This window comes from Dendrobates tinctorius, unplaced genomic scaffold (assembly GCF_039654945.1).
Source record: "Dendrobates tinctorius isolate UK_male_01 unplaced genomic scaffold, ASM3965494v1 ptg000095l, whole genome shotgun sequence".
NCBI classification, from domain to species: domain Eukaryota; kingdom Metazoa; phylum Chordata; class Amphibia; order Anura; family Dendrobatidae; genus Dendrobates; species Dendrobates tinctorius.
In genome coordinates, this window is record NW_027361763.1 from 6,907,402 (window position 1) to 6,920,892 (window position 13,491).

The window sequence follows — 13,491 nt, forward strand, 5'->3', positions numbered from 1 at the left end:
ATAATAATAATATAATTATTATTAATAATAATAGTAGTAATAATAATAACAAATATCCATAAAGAAGTGTATCACTAGAGATTAATTAAAAAAACCTTAAAAAATGAATATGAATAAAACACAGGTATTACATACCTGGTAATGTGTTTTTTCATGAGACATGACGCACCACAAGAGAGGGGATCCACCCAATGAGGACAGGAAACCTTCAAGATAAAAGGGGCGGCTCCTCTCTCCGCATCAGTTGTTTTACAGAGCACGAGAGGAACTCCGCAGGTTAGTGCACATATAAATAATACATCCTTTACACTACTAAATTTCCAATACTCAAGGGAGTGTATAATGCTAATAATGCACCCAACTAATGATGTGATCAATAGGGAGGGATTATAAGGGTGCCGTCATGTCTTATGAAAAAAACACATTACCAGGTATGTAATACCTGTGTTTTTCCATTCTACTTGACGGCACCACGAGAGAGTTACTGAGATTTGTATTCTCTTAGGGAGGGATCACTGCTTGTAACACTCTTTCCCCAAATATGAGATCAGAGGTAGCAAATAGGTCTAACCTATAATGTTTGACAAAGGTAGACGGAGCGGACCAAGTGGCCGCTTTACTGAATTGGTAAATGGGAGCGTCTGCTCTCTCCGTCCAGAACGTCATCATGGCCCTCGTGGAGTGGGCTTTTATACCTTCTGGAATAGCCCTGCCTGCACTGTTATCTGCTGGCATAATGACCTTTCTCACTCATCTAGCTAAAGTTTGTCTAGGGGCTTTTAAGGCCCTTCCTTGCCCCCTGGGATCTGTCCTCCACCTGTTTTCTCCAAGGTCTCGTTACCTCCAAATACTGCAGGAGACATCTCCTCATATCTAGGCAATGAAGTCTCTCCTCCTTCTGGTCGTTAGGGTCAGGACAAAAGAGATGGCAAGGTTATCTCCTGAGCCCTATGGAATTTTGGTATCACCTTGAGAAGGTATGCTGGATCTAATTTTAACACAACTCTATCGTCTATGGCTTGAGTGTAGGGAGGGTCTTGTTGATAATGCGAGTAAATCCTCAACCTACTGGCCGACGCAAGCGCCTTTAATACGGCTGTTTAATGTTAGAATCCCTATCTAATGTTGTGTTTTTAAATGGTTCCAACGGACTCTGTCAAAGATGACAGGACTAAATTTAGATCCCAAAGAGGAGGAGTAGAGGACAGACAGAGTCAGCTCTAGTACAGGTCTGGATAAACTTGGCCACTCACCTAATGTTTGTCAGTCGCAGTTGAATAAGGCTGCCAGGGCTGAGCCATGTACTTTGAGGGTTCCGACAGCTAACCCCAATCCTAAACCTTTCTGCAGAAAATTCCAGTATTGCCACTATCGGGACTTCCCCTTCCTGTATTGGGCCTGAGGTAGATAAAAATTTTTTCCCATATTCTACCATAGATTTTTGTAGTCACTAGTTTTCTGCTACTGATTAAGGTGGATATTAACGCTACTGAGAATCCCTTTTCTTCTAGTAGTGACCTTTTAAATTTCAGGCTGTCAACTGCAGCCCAGACCTCTGAGGGACACTGTGTTAGAGGGTCCTAGACCTCTGTCACTGACATTACTCTCAGCCAATAGAACCATGCCCTTATCGGCCAAAAAAAGGCTATCAAAATCACTCTGGTTCTGTCCTCCCTGATCTTCCTCAGAACCGCTGGTATGAGGCATATTGGAGGGAAGGCATACAGGAGACCTGATGTCCACTCTATCCTGAAGGCGTCTACTGCCAATGGTCTGTCCGTTGGACTTAGGGAGCAGAATTTCTAAACCTTCCTGTTGGTTTTTTTGAGGCAGAGAGATCTATACTGGGAATTTCTCACGGATTCTTTTTGGTACTATTTTCCTTGCCTCAAGTGGTTGCTGCTCAGACAGTCTGCCTTCAGGTTGTCTAAACCTTGGATATGCAGGGCCAATAATGAGAGGGACTGGTGTTCTGCCAGAGTCATGATCCGGCCTCCAGCTGTTTAGCGGAGGCCCTTCAGCCTGAAAGGGCCGGCGATTATCTGCCTCAAGGACTGAGAACGGGTGTCTCCCTGGTGGTTTACCTATGCAACCACTGCTTAGTTTTCCTGATAGGACTCTCACATGGTGTCCACTTTAAGTATGGTAACAATTCCTCTGGCGTTTTTCCGATTGTTAGAAGTTCTCAATCGTTCGAGGATAGATTTCTTTCCCCCTGGGCCCAGTGATCCTGGAGCCATAATGTGTCTAGGTGGGCTCCCCACCACCAAGGACTAGTGTCCGTTGTGACCACCTTGGAGGCAGTGTGTGCGTGTGCTGGGTACTACCCTCAGAGAGGACTATCTGTAACCACCACCTGAGTGACTGGAGTACACAGTCCAGAAGGGTGAGCTTTTGCGCTAACCTTCCCTGCCGTTCCCGATTGTTCTGCAGCACACACCCTTACAGTTCCTTTTTGTGGAACTGGGCCCATCTCACTGCTGGTATGCAGGAGGTGAGGGACCCCAACACCAACATGATCCTCCACAGAGCTATCTCTGGCATTTTTTTTTTTATCTTCCTTGTCTTCCTCTGGGAGGTGATGCTCCTGCTCCACCGAGTTCTTTGTTAACCTCAAAAATTTCAAGATCATTGCTGGTACCAGTTTGGATTTTTTTTTGAGGTCCAGCTGCCATCCTAACATCTTTAGTGTTTTCATCACTATTCTGACTTGATCTTGACAGTAAGGGAGATTTCTTCCCTATTATCAAGAAGTAGTCCCGATAGGGTATCATCAGAGTATTTTTCCCTCTGAGGTGCGCTGTGATTTCTGCGATTAGCCTTGTGAAAACTTGAGGGCTATCACTACTCCACAGGGCAGGGCCCTGTATTGGAAGTGACACTACTGAGGGCCCTCCGGACTGTCACTCTGAGACATATATGGCCTTATTGCCGGATTTGGTGATAAGTGTTCATGAGATCTCGGAATTGTTATATAACATTTGAGGAAGGAGGAATTCTACTGCTGGTCTTATCGTCTCCATCGGGATTATAAGATACCTATTGAGGTCTTTTCAGAATTATAATTGGCCTCCCGGAACTTATCTGGGTCTTCTATCGAAATCTTTTCCAGGACATGTTTGTCTAGGAGTGAGGTTGTTTCCCCTTCCAGACCGTCTTTCTTTGAGAGGATTGCATATGTCCTCGTGGAAGCCAGTGGTGGAACCTTAACTCCAGACCTGATCCCACAATTTGCTGTATCCAGGTGCTGAATGAGAACCTCTCCCAAGCTGGGAGGAAGTGCACCTGAGAATGCCTGTCACTGGAAGGGTTTTTTGGTGTCTTTGGAGGGTTCGCTAAAATAGAAGCCTCTCCCACCTATGGATCGTTTGTCAGAGCTGTTTCTGTCTCGATCCTTATATTGTCATCTCCTGGATTTCTGGCCCTTCCGAAAGGAGTGCCGAAAGAGGCCTGAAGATGGTTGTCTTTTGGGAAAATTTTCTTTTTTGTTGTCGGTTTTCCCTAATACGTCATCCAATGTCTGACCAAAATAGGAAATTTCCTTCACACGGTAAAGGGCAGAGTTACATCTTTGTCTGTGTGTCCCCCAGCCAGCTTTTAAGCCATCCTGCGCAGCGTCCTATATTAGATAAAGTTCTTTGCGCTTGCGGGCTGGTCTCCCCTTCTGGTCCCAGCCCAGCCTCAAGCTGCATTATGGACGTCACCTGACGTATGCAGTCACGCTCAGTCTAGAATGGCCGGTGGCCTAATTTGCTGTATAGCCTTGCTGGATCCTGCTGAAGTTTTAGCTAGGAATACTGCCGCTGCTCTTATGGCTGGTATTGCCTCTAGGATAGTCTACCTGGGGATTCTTTGCTCTAGCTGATCCTCTAGGTTATTGATCCACATCTTAAGGGATCTAAAAACACCAGTGGCCGCGATGGCCGGTCTAAGTGTTTCAGCTGAGGTCTCCCAGGCTGTTTTAAGCCAATTATCTGTCTTTCTGTCAGAGGTTGTTTCATGGAACCTAAATCCTTTAAGAAGCAGGGAGGACTTTCTGGCGACCTTTGATATCGCTACTTCAATTATGAAGCCTCATCCCAGGATGAGGATGCCTCTTCATCAAAAGGGTACCTCCTTTACAGGGAATTGATTATGGGACATCCTCTCTGGTTTTTCCCATTCCCTTTTAATGGGTCCTTGCCAAAAATAGGGAAGGCTTTACATTTTTCCTTATAGCAAGCTTGTCGAACATGAATTCTATGGCTTTTGCATCTACCAGCCCCACGGTAAGTCAGACTGCTGCTTATCTGTGCTGCATCCTCTACTAGGAACGTATCTTTCTCATGTGAGCTACTTTCTCAGTAGCGAGATTTAACTGAGTCCTCCTCTGATCCCTATGGACTTCCTGAGAGATCAAAGAGGGGCTGGCCTATCCCTTGCTTTGCTATCCATGTTCATTGACTGCAAAGTCCTTCCTGATTGTAGACTTCAGATTTAGTCAGGGATCTCCGGCTCTCAGCAGAGCGGGTGTCTCTTCCGCTACTGTTTTAATAGTACAGGTCTGACACAACCCCTTGTTCCTAAGGGACTTTTTTACATAAGGAATATTCTTTATTCCTAGCTTTTAATTTACCCCTTTTTTAGGGACCTCCAAAGCTCTACCCCACCAATGTATGTAAGAAGAGGGGAGAGAGGAGACGAGAGCGAGAGAAAGAGAACAGACATTATCGTACTGGACTTTCTTGAAGCTCACTCACCATTTGGACGCTTCATAGGATGGGTACTGGATCTGGAGACTGACTGGTCTGTACACATGACCCCCATCGGGACTGTGGACCCCTCCCTGTTAACCCCATGACGATCCTCCTGTACTCTGTCCAATCGGCTTCCACTGTAGTTATGGCACGTCTGGCTCCTCTCATCTGAGCGAGACCGCCACTCTTGCACCTCCTGGTGTGGCTGTAAGTGTTCTAGCAAAAAAGCTCTCAATCTTAACAAGATAGCTGCTGCCGCTTTCAGATGAGAACAGACGCATTCAACCTAGAATGGTTGGTGACCCCTGCCAGCAATTCTGACAGCATTACCCCATTTTTTTTTAGTTAACTGATCACCTGGTTGATCCTGCAACTGCCAGTCGCCTGCGCTTCCTGGGTGTTATCCCACACTATATCCGGCTTGTGTGCACCCCCAGTAACCACTACCGGTGTGCGCTGATCTCCTCCCCGTGCATGCCCCGGAGCGTGCCAGCTTTTCCCCCAGGTGCACGCTCCCTTCCTACGCTCGGGGAGTCTTTCTGGCCAGTTACTGGTGTGCGTCTCTGCCCTGCCACTATCGGGCATGTCGCTTCCGGTGTGCGCCTGCGTCACTTCTGGTGGGCGCCCGGCTCCCGGCCTCTCCTGGCATTCTTCTGATGCCCGGCCGCCATGACACCCAGCACCGCCCCCTCCCTACCTGGACCTGCCCGGAGGGGGCGATAAAGCTGCACCACCCCTGACTACCAAGATGCCCAGTCACCTCCACCTCCTCCATACCTGTGCTGGATTTTACCTGGAGGAAGCGATCATGCCGCTGGCCACCACTGTCCTGCAGGTACTGCTTCTTCTTTATGGCCCCAACTGGGACCGGCGTCCTGGGCTCAACAGGGAGGGATTCCAAGAGGGTCCTCCAAGGAGTCTTATCTCTGCCTGGGCACCGATGTGCCTCATGGGCAGCATGGCCACCACACATCAACAGGGAGAGAACACAAAAGTGGCCTCCATGGACTTCTATGGGGTATGTCGGCATCTGGGAGGGTACACCCAATGTGATCTCCGAGGCATCAAACTTCACCCGGGCAATTGCCTCGCGGGCTGTGGCCATGCACTCGCTCAAGGGAGGCATAGGAATATATGGCCCCCGAGGCGACTACCAGTATCTGGTGACGGGTGTAGCAGACACAGCCAGTAATCACCCGACCCAGGCCCAGGCATCCTCTTCTTTCTTCTTTCTTCCAGAATCTTCAAGAGGTTTTCATCTTGAGGGTTCCCCATCGAAGACAGGAAACCAACTGATGCGGAGAGAGGAGCCACCCCTTTTATCTTGAAGGTTTCCTGTCCTCATTGGGGGGATCCTCTCTCTCGTGGTGCCGTCATGTAGAATGGAAAAAAAAAAACAATTATTCTCATTAAAGTAAAATAATGTCTAATAATAATATCCATAAAGAGTTGTATAACTATAGATTAATTTAAAAAAAATCATAAAAAATAAATATGAATAAAAAAACACTTATTCTAGTTAAAGTCAAATGCTTATTAATAATAATAATAATAATAATAATAATAATAATAACAATATCCATAAAGCAGGGTATAAGTAGAGATTAATAAAAAAAAAAAATCAGGAAAATAAATACTGTATCTATTTTGCCTAAAATTAATTGGTCCGTTTTATATTCTGGTGATACGGTTGAGCCTGTAGCTGCAATTTGTGCAATGTCTGATTTTCAATGTGATTTGCGGGCCCAGGACCCATTAGGTAGCATCAACCGATTCCTCAGAATGTCTGTTCAGAAGCTGAAGCAGCTTTTCCAAATGCTAAGGCTTTAAATATTGATCTTGTTCCCAGTGAAATCCTGGCCTTGTTATAATTCTGCCCTCAGGCAGCCTCCAATTCAAAACACATCAGATGATCCTGGTAGAATTTAATAGCGAAGCATCAACCCAAAAGAAAAAAAAAATGTACAGACGTAAAGACCAAAAAAAGGCCGTGATGATGATATCCATGCACAGATGCTCCATTTTTTTGTCTATTTTATATTAAATATTATACCGTATACGGGTCACCGTACTATTAATTCTTTCGTCCCATGGCCGTTTTCCATTTTTCTGCTTACTTTTTGTCCTCCCCTTCTTTCAAACGCCATAACTTTTCTATTTTCCCATCCCCATAGCTGTATGAGGGCTTTATTATTGCAGCATGAGTTGTACCATTAAATGGCACAATGAGTACGTAGAAGCCAAATGTGTAAAGTTTATTTTTTAAGTGGTGAAAAAAAATTCCCAAAATTTGCGTTAAAAAGAAGAGGTTTTTTTTTTGTTTGTTGTTATTTTCCGAGACCAGTAGCGTTTTCATTTTTCGGGATCTGGGACATTGTGCAAACATATTTTTTACTCCCTGAGCTGACGTTTTTATTGATACCATTTTTGGGGTAGATGCGATGTTTTGTTTGCCTCATTGCATTTTTTTTAATGTTGTGGAGGCCAAAAAACGTAATTCTGGCGTTTCGACTTTTTTCTCTTCACACCGTTTATCAATCTCATTAATTTATCTTTTGATAGATCGAAAATTCCTGATCCCAGTGATACCAGATATGTGTATTTATTAGATTTTTTAATTGTTTTATTTTTAATGGTACAAGAGTTGTGATTTGATCTTGTGTATTTTATTTTTTTTTTTCATATTTTTTTAATTTTTTTTTACTTTTTACTGCCTTCAATAGACCCCTTAGGAGACTTGAAACTGCAATTGTCCGATTGCCTATGCTATACATATGGTATGTAAAGCAAAAATCCTGATCTCCTATGAATGCCGGCCACAAGCCAACATTCACAGTAAATTCACAGTGAGAGGCACAGGGGTCTTCTGCAGCCCAGTCCAGACTGTCATCACAACTCATTGGCACCCCCTGATCACATGACAGGGGCAGCAATGGGCTGGATTTGTGACACGCTTACGGCTAGCTTGTGTTAACTCTCGCTCTAAGAGCTTGACAGCAGGATTTAACTGGTTAACAGCAGCGGGTGGAGCTCCAAACTGCCCTCATCTGTTAAAAGCACATGACAGCTCATAAAAGCATCTGTAAAGTGCGAGGAAAGATGCGGGCTCAGCACCGGAGTTATCATAAAATAAATCGGAGACATGAAATATGACGTAAATATAAGTCATATGTCATGAAGGGATAAAAAATTTTTCTAAAAATATATAAAGACTCCATGACCCCGATTCTTTAAAGGGAATGTGGAATCAAGTTTTTGCCACATAATCCAAGTGTAGCACAATTTCTGACCATATAAAAATAAACAGGATATTTAGACAAAAATTACTAGAATATAGCCAGGGCCACGATGCCTAATGAGTTATCAGTAATAGCATAGCCAATTGACTGGGGGAGATAAGAATGCCTGTGGCTCATGACCCATATCAACGGCATAGGATGCTGATACAGTTATACCCTGTGCACAACATCAATATTTTGGCAAGTTGTTGGATGGTCTCACCTCGTTACTTCGCCTGGGTTGGGATGATGACTGTGCCAGCAGACTCATCAGTATCCGTGGGTTAAGTATGTTTACTGGCACACCATAACTTTTTGTTGGGTAACAGTATGCATTATTTTTATATATAAGGCAAAATCAGGTGGTGTCTTCATATGTGGGGAACCTGAATTTCCCTTGGGGTGCAATATTACTGTACGTGGGGGTACATTATATGCAGTACATCTCAAGAAGCATTCTTATTATATGTGATGGAACGGGCAATATAACTTTTAATAGATATTGCATACATTATTGTAACGGGTGAGTCCAGGGGGCATGATTATTACGTGGGGTACCGAGGGGACATTATAATATATTACTGTTTGGAACACTATTAATTATTAATGAGACACTCTGGGGATGTTAGTACATTTTAGAATCCCTCGGGATGTTAATAAATGTTTAAAGGGCACTTAAGGGTCAATATTAAACTTTAGGCACTCAGGGTATTATAACCATCTTAGGCTGGTTTCACATTAGCGTTTTTTTGCACAGCGCATCATGCGGGTCCATGCGTATGCGTCATGCGCACCTATGTTTAACATGGCGTGCGCATGGTCTAGCATTTGCATGCGCTCGTATGCATTTTTGTGAGCAAGTGTTTTTATAGTGTGCGCCTAGGTGCGCCAAACACAACCTGTTGCATTTATGGGTCCGTCCAATGGCCTCAAAAAAAGCACAGTTGCGCACGGGATGCAACAAAGTAACGCATTACAGTCTATGGGAACGCAGGTGTGCGCATGGACATGCGCACGTCTGCGTTACAAAACGCAGGCATTTTAAGAGTTAACATGGCTTGAAACTGGTTAAAACGCTTGCGCCTAAAAAACGCAAACGCATGCAAAGTGCATGATGCGTTTTTTGCATGTGCTTCTATTGCGCACGAAGTGCTGCGCTAAAAAACGCTAATGTGAAAGTAGCCTAAGGAGGCCACAATCACATTCTAAGGGACAATATGAGGGCACTATCACTTTCCAGGGTGCCACATAGGACATTAATATTTTTAAGGGGCAATTTTATAAGCTAGAGGGCACAAAGGGGCGTTAGTGTTATGTAGGGTCACAGTACTGACAATATTACTGTCAGGCACCAAGGCTAGCATCACATTTGTGGATGGCCAAGCTGCAGAAGCCTGCGGACTTCCTTCGTGAAGTTCCGTCCACTGCCGCACTTCCTCTGTTAAGCTCCGCCTACTTCTGCATACTTATGCATGCAGTCTACCTACCGATCTTTAACACTGGGTATGCAGGTTGTGCGGATGTATGCGGATGCCTCCGCATGCGTCGTTTTGACGATGCAGCGACCACATCAAATTTCAGCACGTTGCGCTTGACGGGGGTCGCCGCATCATCAAAATGACGCATGCGGAGGCATCCACATACATTCGCATGACCTGCACACCCAATGTTAAAGACAGGTATGCAGGCCGCATGCATAAGTATGCAGAGGTAGGCAGAGCTTGACGGAGGAGGTGCGACAGTGGGCTGAGCTTCACGGAGGAAGTCCGCAGACCTCTGCCATCCATAAATGTGAACCTAGCCTAAGAGAAGCACTGTTACAGTGTCTGCGCCATACAGAAGGTGCATTAAAATGGACAAATTCAGCAGCAGAGGCTCAGCATTGGGGTATTGGCAGATTAACAAGTTTGTGTAGGTTGGGATTCGGTGGAGGCAGTGTTGGAAATGTGAGAAGTGAAATGTTTGTGTTTTGTTGTAAACTCTGCTGACAAATCAAGGACTCACATCAAAGTTTTTATCCTCTTAATTCTCTGCAATCATCATATTATATACAGTAGCACTGTGTAGTTAAAATTGCTCATTTTTCCCTTCTACCCAGTTAATTGTTCTCTTTTCCATTAGATCTATTACATCACATGATTAAAAATGGACTAGCTGAAGCCTCCTAAGCTCTACGTAGAAACAGGAAGTTTATTTTCGCTGCATGAGTCATCATTAGAACTACAATTCTACTTCACTGCAAAGTCCCTGGCAAGGGGCAGAGGATACTTTTGGGACAGGAATTGAAGCAAGGGTGGAGCTGGGCTGCCAGGGACTTTGCAGTGATGTGTTAACAGTCCATCTTGTCTGTGCAAGAGCTAATTGAGTGGATGGTAATAAGTTCAGGAGGCAGGTGGAAGGAAAAAAGTGGCTCAAAAGTGTCAAACAAAGCCAATTAATCTGAGCAAATTTGTGATTTAACTCATAAGGAATAACCCGAATGGTAACCGCTTGAGATTTGGGACCCTGTTGTATTAGGTGGCCATTAATGAATGCGTAGCATGGGTCCAACAGAAGATTCTGTGGTTCTCCAGATGAACGTGACTAGAACCACCTACACAACACATAAGGGGTTCTTCTTAATTCTAGACACATAGTGACACAACCCATAGGGGTTATGATAGTACAAATCTTGATTTTCGTAAAAGTTATCAAACAGAATAACCCAACTTCAAGGTCAGGACCCTCTGGCCTTCAAATTAAATTACCTTTCCAAATGTGATTACCTTGGTAAGCTCTTAAAAAGAAGCCTCCTACCTTCCAGCAAGCCTGTAATACACTTCTATGTATAATCTGTAGTATTATTATCACTGCTGCTATTTTTTTTTGGAGAAGATAGTTAAGACTTTGCTCGTCTGAGGCTGTGATTTTTTTATTCCCCTTAAGCAGCCAGCATGAAAAAAAAATGACTAGAGTCATAAAAATGAAATATATTGGCTGAGACAAAGGATTACTTTGTGTCTACAGGATTGAGGTATAATTATGGAAATAGGATTAGAGATATGCGACTTTCAGTCAACACCAAGCAATAAAGAAAAAAATCTCCTTTTTAAGCTTCAGTTCAGTCTGTGGGATAAGCCGGCTGCATTATAGAGTTGTACTAAGGACTGGATTTCTCAGAGAGTAGGAATACATCGATTTTACGGCTAATATTCTCATTATTTACCAACTCACCAACTGGTCTAATGGAATCTATAAAATTATATTAATCATTAGAGAGATATTTGGTGGTGGGTTTTCAGACGTGGTCATGTAAAGTATTAAGAAACTTGCATGTTATCAATGTGATACTTTTTTACTGAGTTCAGGACATTACAGTACTTATATCCATTTATAAGGTTGACCTAAACCAGATTTTATAAACCAAACTGCTAGAGATGAGGAGGATTTTCACATAATGCATTGAAGATGTCATATCACGTGTTATAGCAGTGGTAACAATTAGGCTCTGAAATGTAAAGTGCTGCGGAATATGTCAGCGCTATAGAAATAAAATGTATTATTATTATTATTATTATATCCCGTATAAAAGAAGAGGCAGGGAATGCAGCAGCCAATTTGCGGTGAATCTGGATAGTGAGGGAATGACAAATCTCACAGCTTAGCGATGGGGATCGAGAAAGAAAGCCATAAAACACTGAAAAAAAAGAACTGTTAGAGTGTGACAAGACAGTACAAGAAAAAGATTACAGGGTGAGGAAAACAGATTAGCGTCATACACAATTGGAGGCTTAGAAATACTTTTGATTCCTGACTAATCAAATTTCTGTGAAGTTGGCAAAAATTCCAGTTTATAACCATTCACTTAACTCTACAAAGTGTACACACCATTGAACAGATACCGTATCTTAAACGTGATGAACCTGGAGTACTTACTATGAAAACTCAAGCTAAAATAGCTGTGAATTCCAACTAGACTACTAAAATGTGTATTTTATCCTGTGTAGATTTTCAGACAGGAACATTTTCATAAAGAATTCCACAGCCATTTTAAAACAGATTTTCAGAGTAAGTACACCCACCTCATCAGATTTAACAAATCTTGTAGGGATTATGGTAAGTATCTGGTAAACTATTTGACCATCAAATAACTTTGTTATTAAAAAATGATGTGGAAAGAGATAAATATCAAACCTGAACTTAAAGGGAATCTGTCACTGGATGTTGGAGGCCTATGCACATGGACTGGGTCCGGTCCGATGGGCGGTGTTTCTTCTTTTCTCTCCACCCCATCCATAGCCCCCGTCCGCAATCTTCTCAGGTATTAGAGTAGGTCTTCTCCATAGTTTGCACGTGCGCAAAGCAATCTTGCTTCGCGCACGCACAATATGATTTGCCCGACTGCGGGCAAAGCCGATAATCAATACTGCACATGCGCCGGTACACTATGTCCCAGAAGTATTTCGCTGTGTTCCGGGATAAAGTGTACCGGCGCATGCGCAGTAATGATTATCGGCTTTGCCCGCAGACGGGCATAACATATTGCGCGTGCGTGAAACAAGATTGTTTTGCGCACGTGCGAACTATGGAGAAGACCTACTCTAATACCGGAGAAAATAATGGATGGGGGCCATGGATGGGGTGGAGAAAAAAGAAGAAACACCGCCCATCGGACTGGACCCAGGCATTTTACTTAGGCCTCCAACATCCGGTGACAGATTCCCTTTAATACTCAATATTGACCTTATCTCCAGTATTCAAGGGGTGGGTCCTTTAGAAAGTGTTAACTAAAGTAATAAAAGCCATAAAGCATTACTAGGAATTTCAGCCAAATTAGATGGTCCTCCAAAAGATAAAAACATCATCTGCAGACAGCTTTTTCAGGGTTCTTGCCTATACAAAACAGGCAACTGATTGGTCGAGTGGAAGACCTTTACTGCTAGTAGGCTGCTAACATCTAAACCAGTCTCATTGTTTGACTTTCACCTAACAATCCAGAAACTGACAGATGAATGGAAATTTACTTTGTCTTTTTTTGGAGGAGGAGACTTAAGATTAACTAAAACTCATAGTCAAGTTTCAAAGCTCTTTTATGAGAAAAGAAATCAGGGAATTTCCATTTAGGTAGCACTAGTGAGAAAGTTCCTTACTTCTGGAGGAGAGATGATTTGCATACCATATTCCTGTAAAAATGTGACAATAAGACTCAACAAGAAGAAGATGTGCCCTGCGACAAGAGTCATAAGTCCTAACATTTTCAAGATAGAAGTTTCAAGATACTAAGATAAGAATGTGCCCATTCCGCCATCAATCTACCGTTCTTACCTATTTTGTTCGCATGTCAGAAGATGTTTTAGATGGAAGAACCCTCTAACCTTTTCCCTTCTTTTGGGCTACTGTTACAAATCTATTGTACTGGACAAAACACAGACATTTTACTACTTTTTCCTTTTTATGTCCATCCATAAATACAATGACTGTAGAATCACTTATTTGAG